Source organism: Alligator mississippiensis, chromosome 1, assembly GCF_030867095.1.
Source record: "Alligator mississippiensis isolate rAllMis1 chromosome 1, rAllMis1, whole genome shotgun sequence".
Lineage (NCBI taxonomy): Eukaryota > Metazoa > Chordata > Crocodylia > Alligatoridae > Alligator > Alligator mississippiensis.
This window is the reverse complement of record NC_081824.1, coordinates 164,334,414-164,350,220: the sequence shown is the minus strand read 5'-3', so window position 1 is coordinate 164,350,220 and position 15,807 is coordinate 164,334,414.

Genomic DNA, 15,807 nt, shown 5'->3' with positions numbered 1-15,807 from the left:
GATCCTAGCAAGAGAGAGAGAAGCAGTGGCTTGGGTGGGGGGGGGGGAAAGGAGGGAGAAAGAGAGAGAGAGAGAGAAGCAGTAGCCCATAAGATACAAGAGCTGCAGCAGAGTTGACTCTGCAAGCCACAGCAGTGGGTCTCAGACAGACAGCCCAGGTACACAGTAACTGAGGGTTCTGTCAGACTAAACACTGGTTTGAGAGCGCCCCCCCCCCCTCCCCCACTCCAGTTAAAGAAGGTTTCTTCAGCGTATTGCATGATGTTGTTAATATTCCCTGTTTGCTATCTGTCCCTGAAGGGTTTTATCATTGGGCACTGACAGACATGCAGCTCCCTGGTGTAACATATGGTGACTCACAGGAAGTGCCAAGAGTTACAGTGCTGCCCCTGAACAAATAGATTTTCACTGTTGGGTCTGGGGGATTGGGAGATCAAGGTCTAGTTTGGAGTGGCTGTGTGTCTGCAGGCTCTCTACCTTAACCCCCTCCCTCCCCTGCCACCCCAACCCCAGTGCTGTCTGCAGGATGGGAGAAGGGAGGGGAGGCTGGAATTTACCCAGCCTGTGCTGAAGGGCAGCACAGGTAGATTGGAACCCCCCGCCACAGGGGGCCTCCAACCCACCCACCCAACCCTTCAGCACAGTCTAGGAAAACCCCAGGCTGAGTTCCCTCCCCTCCCTTCTCCCCTTCCCATTCTAAAGACAACTCCAGGGGCAGGCCTTGGCTGCATCAACCCAGCCCAACTCCCAGCAAGAGCTGACAGAAGTTAATCAAGGCACTCCACTTTGGAGTGCCTTCATCTGAACCCTAATGTAATGAGGGTTCAGATTGTTGCACAACTGGGCACTCTTAAAGTGCTTTGCAGCTGTGCACTTCTGTCAGGGCTATAGAGTGCTTCAGGGGGTAGATCATGTGACAAAACTTCATTTCTGTCAGTGCCCAGTGAACCATTGTTGTTGTCTTTTATGTGTATTCTAAATGCATGTACCCTAATGTTTGCTCACCTGTGTTTTTCCCAATCTCCTTAATCCACTGGCCTGTGACCATATCCCACCAGACTCCCCAGTATAAATGTGAGAATCCTCCTTTTTCACACCTCCTTAGGCAGCTTGTTCAACTGTTTACCTATCTTTAATGTTAGACAGCTTTTCCCTAAGAGTTGATTTAAACTACCATTGGTGAAAGCTGATGTGGAGGAAGGACAAAAGGTTATCAATTGAACTTTCACCAATGGTAGTTTAAATCAACTCTTAGGGAAAAGCTGTCTAACATTAAAGATAGGTAAACAGTTGAACAAGCTGCCTAAGGAGGTGTGAAATTCCCTTCATTGGAGGTTTTTAAGAATAGGTTAAAAAAGATATATTTGTTAGGAAAGATTCAAGTATAGGTGAACCTGCCTCATAATGAGGGGGTTGACTAGGTGATTCCTTGATGTCTCTCCCAGCCCTAGTGTCCTATGGTATTTCTACAATGAATGGTATGGATTGGCTTTTTAATATGAATACTAGAGCTGGTCAAATTAATTATTATATCTTTGTTATTATCTATGGCTGCTTACACACTTGGACCTCCCCCACAATACAGTGCTTTACTTTCAGCTTGGCACACCACTGCACTGAGAGCAGCACATCCCCAGAAGAGGCATCATAACAGTTTGACCCAGCTTGCCCAGCATCTATGTGGGGCTGGGCACTTCAGTGGGGCTTGTTGATGCTTTTATCTAATAGCTGATTGACTCACCTATTAGATAAAAGTGCCAAAAAGCCCTACTGAAGCATGCTAGCTAGACTGATGCTGGGGAGCTGGGTCAAACTGATGCAATGCCTCTTTTGGTAAAGTGCTATTTTTATTTTTTTCCATGTCTGTCAGTGCCCTATATTATTATCTATAATTTAATTCCAAGAGCTGGTCAAATTAATATTCCATTAGAATGATTCTCCCACAAAAAAAAATCCCTTTTTTTGCAAAACTGAGAAATGTCAATGTCTCCTTTGGCCTAATGAAGTGACCACTCTCTGGCAGCACTTCTAGAAGGCTCTTGTAAATTTTATTCTCTGCCTTCGTGGAGAAAATGAAATCAAAGCTCTCAAGATGGGTTGCTGGAGGCTCAGCACCCTGACTGTCTGCTTTCTCAGCTCAAAGCCTCCTCACCTCTAACTATTAGAAAGGTAGAAAGTCAGTGTGTTCAGCCCCAGGCTGGAGGACAGATGATGATGCAGTAACTTTGCTTTTTGTCTCTTGGGTACCTAGGGTAGATGGCACTTGTCAATTTTACTTTCTGATTACATGAAAAAGAAAATCACATTTGATTTTTTGTCCTAATTTGGAATTAAAGCAGTTCTAAAAATTCTTTTATTTATGGGGTTTTCACTTTCTGGCCAAACCTAAAGAACAGGTATATTCTTGTTAAAACAGGTCTAGGAACAAACATCCATAATCCTACTGAAAAGTAAAAAATCTGGATTTAATACAGACTGTAGCTTTATGACTTGTTACAGCCTAACAAATGCTGCTACTAATATTCCTTTGCTTCACAGGTAGTAACCACACAAAATAATTTAAAAGGAGGGGAACCTAGTAAAAAAGACTGTGAAATTAAAAATAAAATAAAATAAAACAACCTAAAAAACTTAGCCTCAGTATTGAGGACAGCTATGTATATCATACTAACATTAAAAGAGGTATACACATACCTGAATAAGAGAAGGAAAAAGGCAATACATTATAGTTAAATAATGGCAAGGTTCAAGAAGTTATTCAAGTCAAAAGAAAGAAGCATACATTTTTAAAGTTAAAAATCAAGAAAAATGGGCAACTTAGGAGGGAATCTGCAGAAGAAAGAGCAAAGGAATAAAAACAACACAATTATTTAAGGATATGATAATTAGAAATCTTGAGAGAAAATAGATGTATCACCAGGATTATGAGAGATAAAAGAAGCAATGAAGGAGGGCAAGGATATGACAAAGGAGCTGAACAACCTCTGCATTGTTTTCACAATGCAGGATGTGGGGTCATCTTTCCTTCTTTTAGCTAATAAAGGTGAGGTACAGTCAAAACTTAAGATATCAAAAGTATGAGGTGCTGAAGCAAAAATAAACTAGAGAGAAACATATTACCAGCCCCATATAGTAAATGTGTAAAATCACTCAAGAAACTATATGATTAAATTGCTAAGAACATTTTGTATGCTGTCAATGAAATCATTTACAATATTGGAAATAGTTTGTTTCAAGTTATATCATCCAAAATACACACACAATTCTGGGAAAAAAATCTGTACAAATTGAAGTATATAAAATATGTCTTCTTTTTTTTTGCCATTCTAGTTATTCTGGAATATAATTCCTAGAGGTACTAAGACAATTTATTTTTCTTGTCGAAATATTTTTGTTGTTTATTTTCTTGTATATTTTTCAGATTTTGTTCATAAAAAAATCTGGGTGTCTGTTTTTTGATAGAAATGTGAATGTTTTTAAGAACAGCAGTGTTTTTATTTTGGGGTTTTCTTCCCCCCACCTAAACACTATTTTGTGTGTCAGCCATTTTTTAGTTCAAAATTTAACAGTGTTCAATTTGTTATGCTAATTATTCTACTATTTCATGGTCAAGTAAAAAAACCTGACAGTTTCAAAGGTCTATGGAAAACAATAACTGTTTTAGCCATAGAAAGATAAAAACAAAATATTCTTCTCAGTTATTTTAATGTCATGCAAATAGAAATCATGGGTTTACACTAGACTTAGTTCAGTATATTAAGAGGAAAATTCAACTATTAGGACCTCCTCCAAAGTTCAGTGAAATTAACAGAACAACTCCAATTGAACTTAATTTGATTGAACTCAAGCTATAATGCATACAGAAAAGCCAGATTTGGGGAAAAAAAAAGACTAAACATTAAATGGTCAGATTAAATTATGCTGAAATTGGGATAGTTCTTAGTTTCATAGCGCTTAGGGTCAGAAGGGACCTAAACAGATCATTAGGTCCGACCCCCTGTCCCGGGCAGGAATGAGCGCCAGGGTCATAACAACCCAGCCAAGTATCTGTCCAGCCTCCTCTTAAAGACCCCCAAGAAAAGAGAGAGCACCACCTGCCTTGGGAGTCCATTCCAGAGCCTGGCAGCCCTAACTGTAAAGTAATGTCTCCTGATGTCCAGCCTGAACCTTCTCTCTGACAATCTGTGGCTGTTATTCCAAGTAACCCCCAGTGGTGCCTGGGGGAACAGAGCCTCACCCAGTTCCCGCTGGTCCCCCCGGGTGAGTTTGTAAATGGCCACCAGATCCCCTCTCAGCCTTCTCTTGTGGAGGCTGAATAGATTCAGGCCCTTCAGCCTCTCTTCATAGGGCCTGGCCTCTTTCCCCTGATCATGCGAGTGGCCCTCCTCTGGACCCTCTCAATCCCTCTTGAAGTGTGGCACCCAGAATTGGATGCAGTACTCCAGCTATGGCCTGACCAAAGCCGCATAGAGGGGAAGGATCACTTCCTTGGACCTCTTTGTGATGCATCTGTAGATGCACGACAAGGTGCAGTTAGCCTTACTGACTGCTTCCTTGCATTAGCGGCTCATGTTCATCCTGGGGTCAGCAATGACTCCAAGATCCCTTTCTGCCACTGTTTTGACAACAGGGGCATTCCCCAGCCTATAGGTGTGTTGCTGGTTCCTTCTCCCTAGATGCAGCACCTTGTACTTGTCTGTGTTGAATTCCATCCTATTTTCATCTGCCCACCTCTGTAACCTGTCTAGATCTAGCTGGATTCTGTCCCTCCCCTCTAGCATTCTCATCTCGCCCCACATCTTGGTGTTATCAGCAGATCTGGACAGTGTGCTTTCCACACCCACATCCAGATCGCTGATAAAGATGTTGAAAAGTACAGGCCCCAGGACTGAGCCCTGGGGGACTCCACTGCCCACATCCCTCCAGGTCGAAAACAACCCATCCACCACCACTCTCTAGGTGCAACCATCTAGCCAATTTGCCAGCCATCTGACTGTGTAGGCATCAATGCTGCAGTCACCTATTTTTTTAAAGGGAATATGGTGGGAGACAGTGTCAAAGGCTTTCTTAAAGTCCAGAAAGACTACATCCACCTTGACGCCCTCATCCAGGGACTTTGTGACCTGATCATAAAAGGAAACCAAGTTAGTTAGGCAGGATCTGCCCTCAATGAACCCATGTTGATTGCTCCTGAGCATTACCTCCCCTGCTGGGCCCTTGCAAATGTGTTCCTTGATGATTTTCTCAAAGGTCTTCCCAAGGACTGAGGTAAGGCTGACTGGCCTATAGTTGCCAGGGTCCTCCTTTCTCCCCTTTTTGTAAATGGGGACCACACTGGCTCTTTTCCAATCCTCTGGTACCTGGCCAGAGCCCCAAAAGCACTCATACAGCCATGCAAGGGGCCCCGCTATGAAAAGCATCTGGACCTACTGATTTAAACACACCCAGCCCTTCCAAAAGTTCCTTAACTAGGTCATCCCTGACCCTAGGCATGGAGGTGCCTCCCTTCTGTAATCCTAGTGGGGGTCCTTCTGTAAACCTAGTGGGGGAAATGTCCCAGTCCCTGTCTAGGAAAATGGAGGCAAAGAATTTGTTAAAGAGGGCAGCTTTTTCATTTGCTGCAATCACCAGATTACTAAGCCTGTCCTGTAGAGGCCCCACATTACCCAGTGCCTTCTTCTCACAATGAAACTATGTAAATGTATTTCTAATTTCATAATTTCCTATCCATAACAGTCATACTGCCATGCATTATAGAGGGTCAACACATACACCAGAACTAATCTTAGAACTTAGGTGTTTCCTTAGGTTTAAAAGTAGAAACACTTCTCCTTCAATGGTATCTCAACTGTACTGCAAAGATCAAAGAGGAAGTAACTCCTGTTAGATCCCAGCTCCATGCAATGACTAATGACTAAGGAGACAATGGATCGATGCACACATTGCTTTCCAACATCTTTATTCAAAATGGAGACAGCTTTGGACTAGCTGAACCGGGGAGCCACCACAAACATTAGTTCTTTCCATATTTATACACTTTGGTTTATGCTCATTAACATTTACCCCACCTTTGCTCCTCCTTTGTTCCATCCTTATCCTTCCCATCTTAAACTCCGCCTCTGTTTACTGTTTATTTCATTAGCATGGAATTACTTATGCATTTAACTTATTTACATGTCTTTTTGCTATAAGCGCATGCCTAAGACCTTGACCCCTGTTTCTCTCGGTCACTTGTGGTCTCTCACTGATTTCTTCACCATCTCCAAGGTCTTGCTTCTGCTTTATCTCCTAATGATAGCCAGTGGTCCACACCCTGTTCTTCTTATGCAATGAGCTATATACCTTACAACACTACTATATTGTTAAGAAAATGCTTGCCTAAACGTCTTGCAATGTTACTTTTAACATACCATTCTGCCTCGTGGTTAGCAGCTTGCTAGGCCACAGGTTATAGCCTTTTATTCAGCTGCAAAGCCGATGTTCCCCAAGATCCATATACTGTCACCCTAACAACTCCATGATAGGTTTCTTACTAAGCTTTCACTCAACTGATACCCTTTAGTATATATGGACACTTTTACATGTGATCTCAGGAGGGAGGAGGGAGTGGTGCTTTAATTATAGCAGCTCTCAGAGCTGCTCTAATTGAAGCACTGTTGTGTCTCATATATCGGCATCCCTGCACTTAAAAATGGTGGTGGGAGTTCTTGAACTAAAGCTTGTTTAGTTCAAGCGCCCCTGCCACCATTTTTAAGCATGAGGACACTGATACATGAGACCCAGGAGGCTGCTTAAGTGTGGTAATTGCCATGCTCCAGTAGACTTGATTAATTGAGTCTGCTCCGATGCTCTGGAATTCCAGTGAGTGGGTAGTATGCTAGTATTTCTATATGATGGATTAATGAAGTGCAAAGGTGATGGCTTTTCATGACTATTTTGAATGGACTGAGTAGTAAATATTTCCAAAGAAATAAAGACTTTCCATTTTCTCTAAAAATTCTATTTATCATAAGGAGTTATTGAACTGGGTTTTGCACACTATTTATTTTTTGGTTTGGTGTTTAATTTAAAAAAAAATCCAGTTGAATGTAAATATGTTTGCTTTCTTCTGAAAAGAAAATCAACAAAACAAGTTGGATCAATAAAATGTGCTATTTCATACAAAGTGTTTCTTTTTGTTTATTTATTCTCATTTTTTTAATTTTTCAGAGTTAAATTTACGAACATTTGATCTAAGATATTTTGCAATAAAATTGGATATGCTTCTTTGGTGAAAAGGTTGAAATAATGACTTTTCCAATCATTTTATTTTATTTTATCTAAAAGTATTTCCTGAATTTGAATTTAACCCAAATTTATGAAAAGTTTGGGTCAAGAAAACATTTTAGTTTTTGGTAAGTAAATAATTTGACTAAACAATTTCCAATAGCCTTATAACTCTACAGTTTGAGAGCAAACTGTTGATAGAAAAATCAGTTAAACTAATATGCTTGGACCCAAATAAGCAAAATGTAAACATAGCTTGTAAGATTATCATCTTAGAAAGGCGGTATGAATTTCAGGAACTACTTTTTCCAGCTCAAAAGATATAATTTATTTTAAAACAAATAGAATATAAATAACATTAAACATACTTGCTGGAAAAGTTTGCATGCATTTTTTTTCCAAATAAATGGAGTGTAATAGCTATAATTCAACTAGATGCAGAATAAATTGGAGATAAGAATCAATAGACAACTCTGTGATCTCCTCACTTATTGATTTGTGAGCCATTTATCTCCTTCTGTATTCCACATCAAAAACAATTATCTGCTAATGAAAGCACAGAGATTCAGATCATAAATAGAAAATATATTAAGGAGGTTCCTAAGAACTGTCAAAAATACTTTTTACTTCTTTAAATTATTCCCAAATTAGCTTACTCAGAAAAATATATATATATGATTTTGTTGTGATCAAACTGTTTGGGAATTGTTTGGGCTACATGTTTTCCCTTCACTGGAAACAGTTGATTTATTAAGATGTTCCCTCTTCCCCTCTACCCTACCCACATAAGTATATTTTTAAATAATAGTAATAATAAAACAAACAACAAAGTTTTAAGTACTGTTTTTGTCTTGATGCAGAATGGGGGGATTTTTTTAATCATGAACATTTTTACCAAATGGGAAAACATTTTGATGACCAGCTCTAATTGTAACAGAATCCTTATAGCTTACTAGCAACAACTTTTGCTACTTATTTAGGCCCTAACTGTGAGCCAGTTAAAGCACTTGAATTTAGAAATAAGAAGACACCAACTGGTTCCCTTTGTGCACCTTAATGGCAGCTTTCTATTACTCAAGTGATATTTTGGCACTTAAACACAGAAAGTGATTCTGCTTTACTTGTCATAAGGGTGGTTTAGGATATGTGTATGCATGGACTGAGCATGCACAGTAGGATATGCACTACCTAGACAGCAACCCCAAGGTGCTCTGCTGGTCCCCCGGGGTGCCTTGGGATTCCCCTCCTGCCTTTTGCCTCCCTGCTGCCCCCAGGGCATTACTTATTGTGGTGCCTGGGTTCTCTATCCCACAGGAGCAGGCAGGGAAGGGAAGGGCTAAGCTGCCTGCCTGGCAGCTGCCTTGTGCTGCTGCTGTTCTGGGCCAAAGAGCAGCAGCAGCAGTGCAGCAGCTAGGCAGGCAGGTTAACCCTTGCCTACCTGCTCCCCTGGGACAGACAGCACAGGTAGCCACGAGTAAGTGGAGGAGGAAACATGACAGCAGGGAACAGCTATCTGGAGATTGTGGCAGAGAGGAGCAATGGGCCCAATCCAGACCAGAATGGGAAGGGAGATGGGTGGAGTATTTACACTAAGGTGTAGCCTAGAGTGGCTACAGGTTAGTATAACATGAAGTGGGTAACCCAGATAAGAAATAATCCTGCCCTGGAGTGGTATATCTTTGAGCTGCATAATGAGTTCAGATGTAAATGTGCAGACAATCCAGGGTTTAAGAGCACTAAGAACTGCCCAAAATTACCTTGTAACAAGGCCTGCACACAGAGAGTAGAAAAGGTGAGCTGGAAGGCCCAGAGAAGTGACCTTAAACAGATGCAGGGCTGGCAAGAATTATTCCCCCACCCCCAAAAGCCCATTGTTCACTAGTCAGCAACGAGGTCACCGAGAACCTGAGTAACACTTCAGGTCTGTCCAGTACATGGTTTGCTCTTGAGAAAGGACAGCTTTATACTAACACATAATGCTTGTTGAAGTTAAAGCTCTAGCCTTTATGCTTAAGTTCTGTCTGGTCTTCATGAGGGTGCAGAGTGGGGAGATAAGCTGTGAGGAAAATCACATGCCCAAACAACAGAAATAATCACTACCCTGTTGTTCTGGGGAATGCAGAGAGTACTTCTGGGATGCATGGGGCTCTACAGAGTGCAGAATGTGCCAGGCACATGTGGGACCACTGCTTCAGCTACAGACGTACCAGCCAACAAAGGAATCAAAATGCCTCCAAGACTTCTCTGTGGTGTGGTGAAGTTTTGCTCTTTCGTATGGGTTATGCCTAATTTTCACACAGTTTAAGCGCACACAGCAATTTTTCCCCTTTAACCCACAAATTATGATTTGGACATCCTGTTCTTATTATTGGGGATACATGAGCACTGTTATACTGTTAGTTGGTTATAAATCTAAAAAAATGTAATCTAGGATGACAAAGCATATATGCATACCAATGTGTTAAGTCATTGCATTTATTGGCGTTTATTTATATGTAGTGTCCTATTCTACTTACTAATTTCATTTGGGGAGGCAGGGGAGAAGCCTTCAGCGTAATAGTAAGTTAATTTTTCCAAGCCTCTTTTAAAGGAAGAACGTTATGAATGTGCCTCTTGGAACAATGAGATACAATTTAACCATAGTACTTTAAAAAGTAACCTTCAAAATGTCAAGGTAGGACAAAATATAGAGTGGAAAAGAACAAGGTCTCAGGAAGAAGTACTGATACTCATTTCACAGCTGTTTTTTTCTTCTTCTTTAAACACATACAGATCATGGACCTATTTTTATTTCTCATTTAAGTCATGTAGGGTATTAGCCAGTGTTACTATTCTGGAAAAAAAAAAATGTAAGAGGTAATTTTTTTCCTACTAATCATAATATGGCAGCAGGCATTATTATTAGTGGTGGGTTCGGGGGAAAGAATCCATTTTGCTTAATTTTCTACCAGTTCGGAATCATAGCTTTAAAACTAAGGCTTGAAATGGGTTTGCTGCTTATATCTTACTTTGGCATGTACACCATATGTCTTACTTTGGCATGTACTATACTATACACATCTCTTCAACAACAAAATCCTATGTTAACAGCAAAATGTCAAAATTTGTGTGATTTAAGTGGCCTAATTTTTAAGTGATCCTGAGTAACCCCAGTTTGCATTCCATATCATTACGAGCTGTATGTGCCCATTTTTCAATAGGAAAAAGTCTTTAGCAAAAATATCAGAGAAGCCTTTTGGGTTGCAAGGAGGAAAGGTCTATAAAGAGGCATAACTAGATAATATACAGAAGCACCCTGGGCAGAGATGGCAAAAAAACAGGGTGGAAGGGGAATCTTATCCGACCAGTTACTCAATGTGGGATCTCAAAGACCCCAGCTGTGGCTACCGTACAGTGGGCTTCCAGCACCCTGGCTGCTGTTGCTGCCACACAGACTGAGGGCTGCCATTCTGGTGATACCTCTAAATCCATACTGAGGACTGTATGCCTGTGTTTCCTGCCCTAGTAACAATACTGGGTTTATATATAATCCAAAAGTAACTATATAGTTACTTCTCTTATCTCAGTATTAGTTTAAACCTACAATATTAACATTATAAATACCCTAAAATGATAAGTTATATAACCATCTTTGCACATCTAAGCTTGAATAGGAGGGCCTAACATTACTGTAGTTCAAGTGCCTTGTAGTTATTTAGAGTGCAGAAGAACTTCTCATTAATACAATATAACACATTTATTTTGGAACCAAATGTAAATGGAAATTCTACTGAAAAAATTTATACTTTTTGGAAGTATTTGTAAGGAATATACTGCAGAGACTTAATATCCCTAGACAACCTAAGCAAGAATTGTCCTGCTGTTGCTTATTTAAGTATTTTTAAATATCATATTTTCATACAGTGCTTCCTGTAAGTAGGGAATAATTTGTTGTTGTGTAATATGTATAGTACTAAAATATGAATTCACTGCTAGATACAAGGTCTAAACAAATTACAGTTATTAGTGTACCTTGTTCAGTGGAGAAATATATCTTATTTATACTTTGTAGATTAGGGTCTAGTGTACTCTACCTACTTATAAATACATTTTGATTGACAGAAGCTCCAATTTGCTGCTGAAATATACTGATAGCTTTTTGCATATCTCCTGAAAACAAGACCATAATACTTCCAGTTACATCCTGCTACAGTTAAATGAAGTAAGATGCAACAATCTACAGGTGTGCTTCTGCAACATCAGCTGCATATCTCACCTCGGTAACCCACCTCATCATTGAATCTAGTGCTGTGCCTGCAACAAGCCAATAAAACAACATTGATGGAAGTTAACAGAGCTCACCACAAGCAGAAGAGTTTGTGGGTCATATTCTAGCCTCAGTCTCCTTTGTATTAATTAAAAGTAACTCCACTGAAGTTCACAGAGTTAATGTACATTTACAAAAGTTTATCCGATAGCAGCATTTAACTCCACCTCTTCCACCTCCCCGCCACTGCTCACACTGGCTCTGCTCCTGGCTTGGCTCTGAGAGCACAGACAGCCAGTCTGAGCTGAGGGCAGGGGGGATGAGTGGGCCACCACTTACACCAGTTCTGCTCTCAGAGAGCATTAAAAATTTCCTGCTAATATAGGATTTTTTGGTTGAAGACATGGGCATGACATGGCATGTGGCATGGCATAAATAATACATGCCAAAGTAAGATATTAGCACTAAACCCATTTCAAGCCTGAATTTTAAAGCCATGTTTCAAAACTGGTAGAAAATTAGGCAAAATTAATTCTCTCTCCCCTCCCCCACCCCACCCCTCCACTAATACTGCCATATTATGATCAGTAGTCAAAAATGATCTCTTATATTTTCTTCCAGAACAGTAATACTGACTAATCTCATACATGACTTGAATGAGAAATAAAATAGGTCCATAATCTGTATATGTTTAAACAAAATGAAAAAACACAGCTGTGAAATGAGTATCAGTACTTCTTCCTGAGACCTTGTACTTTTCCACTCAATCTTTTTGTCATACCATGACATTTTGAAGGTTACCATTTAGCTATAGTACTTTTAAAAAGTATCTCATTGTTCCAAGATGCATGTTCATGAAGGTCTTCCTTTAAAATCGACTTAGAAAAATTAACTTGTTATTAGGCTAAAGACATTTTTCCCCCAATTAAATTAGTAAATAGAATATGACACTATGTATAAATAAATGCCAATAAATGCAATGACTTAACACATTGGTATTGCATATCTGCTTTGTCATCCTAGATCACATTTTTTAGATTTATAACCAGCTAACAGTATAACAGTACTCAAGTATCCCCAATAATAAAGAGAACAGGATGTCCAAATCATAATTTGTGGTTTGGAGGGGAAAAATTGCTGTGTATGCTTAAACTGCTGGAGAAAACTAATTTTAAAGAGTCCCATGTAAAAATTAGCCATAACCTATATGAAAAAGCAGAGCTTCACAATGCCACAGAAAATTCTTGGAGGCATTTTGATTCCTTTGTTGGCTGGTACGTCTGTAGCTGAAGCAGTGGTCCCACATGCGCCTGGCACATTCCGCGCTCTGTAGAGCCCCATGCATCCCAGGAGTACTCTCTGCATTTCCCAGAACAACAGAGTAGTGATTATATCTGTTGTTTGGGCATGCAATTTTCCTTATAGCTTATCTCCCCACTCCGCACCCTTATGAAGCCCCCACAGAAGTTAAGCATGAAGGCTAGAGTTTTTATGTGATAGCATAAAGCTGTCCTTTCTCAAAAGCAAACCATGTACTGGACAGATGGGAAGTGTTACTCAGGTTCCCAGTGACCTCGTTGCTGACTAGTGAACAATGGGCTTTTGGGGGTGGGGGAATAATTCTTGCCAGCCCTGCATCTGTTTAGGGTCACTTCTCTGGGCCTTCCAGCTCACCTTATCTACTCTCTGCATGAGAGGAATAAAGACACGCCTCTGCAGGACTTGTTGCATGGTAATTTTGGGCAGTTTTTGGAGCTCTTGACCCCTGAATTAACATCTGAACCTGGTTTTGTAACAGTAAAATGAGTGATGAGTGCTTTAAGATACTTATAAGGTGTTAACATGCAGCCAATCCAGGGGTTCAGAGGTCCAGAAGCTGCCTAAATTTGTAAGAAGACTCTAAGAATCTCCTTCCCCATGTTCTGGAAACTAGTTTTGCACCTGGGAACCTGCAAGGGGCTTGTAGGGTAAAGTGGGGAAGAGCAACGGTGGTGCTAGTGAACCAAAGTTTACACAAAGTACCTATCCATTCCTATTCACAGAAGATGAGTGCAATAGCTTCAGGTGTTAGTATGTACATGAGGAAGATTACTGGGCCCTTGGGAGAGGGAGTGTGTTGATTCCATGACTTTATTTCCCTTCTTTTGCTCCTAGCTGATGCTTCTCTACTGATTCTGTATGAAGATGCAACTCTGTGTAATTTTCTGTCCAGGGCATCAAATCAATAAAAGAAGGAGCAGAAATAGCTGGTTGCTCAACACAACACTATCCCATGCTGGCTTCATTGATAGGACAGTTAAGCAGCTGTATGGAGCCTGATCCTACTTCAGTATGCCTCTTAATCCAGGATTTGTGATGGATTCTCATGGAGAAAGCAGTCTTACGGTCTGCTCAGTAATGTCTGTGATGGATAATAGCATCCTCCCCTAGCTGAACTGAGGCTTTCAAAGTCCCTTTGCTGAAGATGTAGTATATTACCATGGCTTCAGAATTGGGAGTTTCAGTTCAGCTATAGACTCAGACCAAAGGTTCCCCTTATGTAACACAGCAGTAAATGGCTTCCTGCCTATTTTGCCTGGGGTTGAGGTGGAGGGTGTCCAGGGCAGATGGATGTGATTTAGCCATATAACTTCCTTGTGTGCTGCTGGCTACAGAGACTGATGCACCTTAATCCCACCAATCCAATGGGCTGTTAGTCTCTGAAGCACTGATTCTCAACCAGGGTGATGCAAAATCTTTATAAGGGTGTCAAGGGGTGTTACACAGTATTAGCATGGTTAGGTCTATAAACATCTCTGCTGACACCTACACATGATTCACAGAGATTTCAAATAGGAATCCAGAATGTCAAAAGCATGCCAACCTCCTGTGGTCTTTACATAAAGAACTTGACTATTGTTTTCCCACAGTCAAAAAACTAGTGAAAGGTAAGAGCTGGCATTTTCTAAGAGGGAGAGCTTGAATCTAATAAGGGGGTCCATGAATCTAAAAAAAATAAATAACCACTACTCTGAAGGATCCTTGACTTGAATTTATACCCTAAGGTAAAAGGGCTTGAGTGGGGTAAGGGTTTCACTCCCTGTTCTTAGTAGGGGTTGCCTTATCAATAAAAAGCCTTTTCAAATCTGCAGCACCCCAACATTGTTAATGATCATTTTAACCAGTAATCAGATGGCCAGGCCCCATACCAAAATTACTTTCCATTCCTTACCTGTCATCCATACCTTCACATATCTCTGAACCATAGTTCAGACATTTGCAGCATACACAGAACATCACCACATGATACAGAGAAAGTAAGTCAGCCTCCTTTTAGTTATTTTCTGTAATACAACAAAACTAAAAGACAATAAAGGAAAATTGGTCCAAGAATGTCCTTTATACAATACCTTGATGAACTCTCTGTTACTACATAAAATTGAGGTCTAGAGTTTATCAACATTAAAATAATAGGGATTAGAGACATATAATTTCCAACCATGCAGTTTTTATACCTTCCTCTGCAACATCTGGTATTGGTCATATTTGGAAACAGGATCTTGGGTCAGATACATTATTGATCTGATCAGCCACCCCTCCCTTTTTATCCCTTTCCCTTTTACACATTCTCTGAGACAGCTTGTGCAAAAACAGAAGTGCTACATGTAAGGGACAAAAAAACCAGGAACAGGAATAGATTTCTCTTTAAATTAAAAAATGAATTTATATTTCACTTCTATGGCTTTGCTGCCAAAAAGTACATGTTGCACTTCAGGAATACGGACGTAGTCTTTCTGGACTTTAGGAAGGCCTTCAACACTGTCTCTCACCCCATTCTCATTAAAAAACTAGGGCACTGTGGCGTCAACATCTACACAGTCAAACGGGTCACTAACTGGCTGGAGGGGCGCACCCAGAGAGTGGTGGTGGACGGGGCATTTTCGACCTGGAGGGATGTGGGCAGTGGGGTTCCCCAGGGCTCAGTCCTTGGGCCTGCACTGTTCAACATCTTCATCAGCAACTTGGACAAAGGGGTAAAAAGCACCCTGTTCATATCTGCAGACGACACTAAGATGTGGAGGGAAGTGGGCATGCTAGAAGGGAGGAATAGGCTGCAATCAGGCCTAGACAGGTTACAGGGGTGGGCAGATGAGAACAGGATGGGTTTTAACACTGACAAGTGCAAGGTGCTGCACCTGGGGAGGAGGAACCAGCAGAATACCTACAGGCTGGAGAACTCCCTTCTTATCAGTGCAGAGGCAGAAAAGGATCTTGGAGTCATTATTGATGCCAAAATGAACATGGGCCAACAGTGT